Here is a 5,111-nt window from a genome sequence, read left to right on the forward strand (position 1 = left end):
CCAAGTCTCGGGTATTTATTTGAAGCCCTTGTGCCTGAAAACAGGTGAATGCCTGGGAGGGTAGCATCACCAGATGAGAGGAAGCAAACCTGGGGCCCCAAGATTAGGTGAGTCCTTTTTAACCATCAGTCAGGCTCAGACCATGATCCTCCATTGGCTGGTTGAAATTATAGACTCCCCAGCAACAATTTTTGATCACTGAATTGAACAATCAGGGTGATTTTTGAAAATGGATTTATTCAATGTTCTCTTCTTTCTGTGGGTCAAAATGAAGTTTTCTTACTGAGAGTAAGCCAAGTGAAGGTTATGGCAGTAGTCCTCACGGCACCCAAAATACATCAATACACCAAAAAGAAAGTCTAGGAATTTCCCTAAAGCTACCCATGAGGCCAAAAAGGAAGTACTGAAAGTGACTGATGCTCTCAAAAACTGTACTCAGCATGTGAGTGTGCAACACAGTTCTGAAACTTATATCGGAATGACATTCTCTAGAACGCAGGTGGCGACACGGATTTGTGATACTTGAATTATACATTTTGAGGGAGTTGTTAGGGTCCATCTTAAAAGATTTGAAGTTCTGCTAAAGGCCACTTTAAAGGAGACTGAATGGCATGTATCTGAACAGCACAGGGGTTAGTGGTGCGGACCCCCACGCCATCAAGAATCCACCTATAAATTTACAGTTGGCCATTAATACCTGTGGTTCTACCGATACATCCACAGATGCAACCAACTGTGGATCATGTTGTACTGAAGTGTTTATTGAAAAAAAACCCTATCCGAGTAGACACTTGCATTTCAAACCTGTGTTGTTCGAGGATCATCTGTACTTGGTCAAGCTGGCAGGGCAGGAGACTTGTTGGATCTGCATAACTAGATAACCAGCATATTGTACTGTAAAAAACATGTTAATATATTATTTTTATTTTTTGAGGTTAGGGGAAGCTTTTCTCTATGGTAGCTCTAAGAGCAGAATTTTCGTTGTTAGAGAGAAACACAGTACCAATACATAGATGTCTCTTTAGCAGCCAAGAAAGCATTTCTTTGCTGCAACTTTCTATGTTCACCAAATGGCCAAGTACTTTTCCAAAAGAAACAAAACGGTTTCAGGTGCCAACCACTGACCTCGCTTGACCAGGCTATGGTAGGCTGAGTAAAGCCCACTGCAAAGATACCCACGTCCTCATCCCTGGAACTTGTGAATGTGAGCTTGTACCCAGAAGACACTTCGTGTGGGTGTGTGCTCAGTCTCTCAGTCATGTCCAGCTCTTTGTGACCCCGTGGACTATAGCCTGCCAGGCGCAGGCTTTTTCCCATGGGATTTTCCAGGCAAGAATATTGCAGTGGGATCTTCTCGGGCATGGGATTTTCCAGGCAAGAAAGTTGGAGTGGGATCTTCCCAACCCACGGATTGAACCTGCATTTCTTGCATCTACTCCATTGGCAGGCAGATTCTTTACCATTGCGCTGCCTCGGAAGCCCAGAAGACAGTTTGCAGATATGCTTAAGCTATGGATACTGACATGGGGAGACTGTACTGGATTATTTGTGTGGGCCTAATATAATCATGCTGCTGCTACTAAGTCGCTTCAGTCATGTCTGACTATGTGCGACCCCAGAGACGGCAGCCCACCAGGCTCCCCCATCCCTGGGATTCTCCAGGCAAGAACACTGGAGTGGGTTGCCATTTCCTTCTCCAACTCATGAAAGTGAAAAGTGAAAGTGAAGTTGCTCAGTCGTGTCTGACTCTTAGCGACCCCATGGACTGCAGCCTACCAGGCTCCTCCATCCATGGGATTCTCCAGGCAAGAGTACTGGAGCGGGGTGCCATTGTCTTCTCCGAATGTAATCATAAGGGTCCTTATAAAAGTGAGGCAGGAGATCAGAGGAGTAGGGGGGATGTGTCTATGGAATCAAGAGGTTGGGGTGATACAAAGAAGGAGTTGTGATCCAAAGAATGCAGCCTCTAGAAGCTGAAAAAAGCAAGAGACATAAGCTGCTAAAAGTCCTGCTGACACCTAAATTTGAGAGCTCTGACCTCTAGAACTGTAAGAAAATTAATTTGTGTTGTTTTTAGTACAAGTATGGTAAGTTGTTACAGTAGCGATAGAAAACTAATATATTAATACCATGGGTTGGCAATGCTCTGGTCATCTGAACAATTGTGGTTTCTTGAGCTTAGGTGACCTGTCCAGGGCAGAGAGCTAGGAAGAACAGTGCTCACACAGGAACCAAACACAGCGACTTCAGACTCTGGGCCCTCGCCCCTTCAGTCCACACTCCTCAGTTATGATGTTGATTGGAAAAAGTCATGAAGACATCTGTTACATCTCAGTCTTGTTTGTCAGCTTATAAACTGCTGTATTAGTCAAGGTTCTCCAGAGAAACAGATTGGAGGTGTGTGTGTGTGTGTGTGTGTGTGTGTGTGTGTGTGTGTGTGTATAGGGAGATTTATTTTCAGGAAATGGCTTGCATGACTGTGGGGGCTTGGCAAGTGCAAAATCTGATGGGGGAGGGAGACTAGCAGGGTGGATGCTTAAGAAATAGTCACAGTTCGAGCCGGAAGACCATCTGCTAGAACTCCAGGAGGAACTGGTGTTGCAAGAGGAGCCCGAAGTCTGTCAGCTGGAGAATCCCGTTTGTTCCAGGGAGGTTAGCACTTTGTACTACAGGCTTTCCACTGACTGCATGAGACCCACTCACATTATGGAGGGCAATCTGCTTTACTCAGTCGACTGATTTAACTATAGATCCCGTCCAAAAGCAGCCTTACATGCTTGCCACACCTACTGAGCCTGCATGCAACAGAGCCTGTGCTCCACAACCAGAGAAAGCCTCAACAAAGATCCAGCATGGCCAAAGTGCGAATAAATAATTAATTTTAAAAAACATTCTCCCAGAAGCATCCAGAACAATGTTTGGCCAAATATCTGGGCACCATGGCCCAGTTAAAGTGAAAGTGATAGTCGCTCAGTCGTGTCTGACTCTTTACGACGCCATGAACTGTAGCTCGCCAGGCTCCTCTGTCCATGGAACTCTCCAGAAAAGAATACTGGAGCGTGTTGCCATTTCCTACTCCAAGGGATCTTCCCAACCCAGGGACCAAACCTGAGTCCCCGCATTGCGGGTTAATTCTTCACCGTCTGAGCCACCAGGGAGGCCCAAGTAAACTGGAGTGGGTAGCCTATCCCTTCTCCAGGGGATACTCCCAACCCAAGGATAGAACCCGAGTCTCCCACATTGCAGGCAGACTCTCCACTGTCAGAGCCACCAGGGAATAAAAGTGTAGAGTTAACCTTTATTGGAAATTTAACCAATTAATCCCCTGCCTAGGTGACACATCCACAATGCCAAGGATACCAAAATGAGCCAGCTGGGGCCCTGGTCTCAAGGGACTCTTCTCACACAGGTCTCTCTGTCGTTCAAATCCCATTTGCCCAGCTGAGCGTGGATCCCACACTCGCCTAATGTGGGTTTTACGCAGCTTGCTAAAATGTCAGTCTGGCCTCAGGACTGAAGAGAGACTATGCCCCCCTCAGGACAGCACCAACCCCCACCTCTGCAGTGTGATCCCAGAACCCCAAAGTCCACACTGGGCACACAGAAGTGTTCTTAAATTGATAAAAAACGTAATCTTTCCCAGCCTGCACTAAAGCCTTTGTTGCAAAGCCTGGGTTTTCAGCTGGTTTGTTTCATGTAGAGGCTTTATTAACCAAGTGTTAATAAAGGAAAACCAGCTTCAGACAGCTGCTGGTGGTTTTCCTTGACAGGACCACGCTGCAGCCTGTAGCTGTCAACATTTCAGTCTCTGGACGTTCCTAAGTGTAGGACAGGAGAGCAGATTTCTTGTGGCTTCTCTACTGCGTGCAACACAGGGAAGCCCATGCCCCTTTCTTGCTGCCACAAGTTACTCAGGCACTCAGCCCAGGGTGCCACTCTTCAGCCCTGGCTCATGAGTCTGTAGCTAAATCAGCCTTGAAAGTGAAAGTGAAAGTGAAGTCGCTCAGTCGTGCCGGACTCTTTGCGACCCCGTGAACTGCAGCCTACCAGGCTTCTCCGTCCATGGGATTCTCCAGGCAAGAATACTAGAGTGGGTTACCATTTCCTTCTCCAGGGGACTCTTCCCAACCCAGGGATCGAACCCGGGTCTCCCTCACTGGAGGCAGATGCTTTAACCTCTGAGCCATCAGCCTTAGTTTGGCAAATAAGCGCAGCACCTTGAAGTCTTCGTCTCTGCTAAACCAGGTTTCAAAAGCCTTCATTCTCCTTTCACCTGTTTACAGTGTCAGTATCGTTGACACTTCTTAGATAAATGCTCTATAGAATGAGCCATGTTTTATCTACACTCCTCCCTGCCCGGCCCCCTACCAGTTCCCTTAAAATAGCTAGCTATCTGGTAAATGATTAGAAGAAAGAAGGTCAAATTATGAGATTTGGATTGCAATGACTCAGTAGCAAGCAAACCTTCTTTAATCCAATCCAAGTCACTCAGTCGTGTCCAACTCTTTGCGACCCCATGGACTGTATAGCCCACCAGGCTCCTCTCCATGGAATTTCCTAGGCAAGAGTACTGGAGTGGGTTGCCATTTCCTTCTCCAGGGGATCTTCCTAACCCAGGGATCGAACCCAGGTCTCCTGCACTGCAGGCAGACGCTTTACCAAACCTTCTTTAGGTGGGGTAAAACTTTTCCTGCAAAGGGTCAGGCTTGTGCAATGTCCCCATTCTAATCCTGTAGCAATCAGCGAGATGACTCAGAGCCACTCTGAGGAACATAGGAACTCTTCAAAGTCTAGGGAGTGAAATATTGTCTTACACTGAATCTTCCTTTTCTGATTAGAGTGGAGCCTGTCTCCTGCTTCCAGAGACAGGATCCGGTTTTCTTATTCATGTTCACCACAGTTAGAATGGAAAAACTGAAGTCATTGCTCTGATGGTAAGAAACATCTTGCGGCACCCACAGAGCCAGCAGTCTGTGCAGACAGGCGTGGGGGCGCCTTTCGCCCCTTTTCTGTATGGAAAGAGCTTTACTTCACTGAAACAGATGATTTTTAGTGCAGGCTAACATGGCAGAAATAACTTAGACTCTGTCGACATTTTTTTCTTTTTTGTT

This window comes from Ovis canadensis, chromosome 1 (genome assembly GCF_042477335.2).
Source record: "Ovis canadensis isolate MfBH-ARS-UI-01 breed Bighorn chromosome 1, ARS-UI_OviCan_v2, whole genome shotgun sequence".
NCBI lineage: Eukaryota > Metazoa > Chordata > Mammalia > Artiodactyla > Bovidae > Ovis > Ovis canadensis.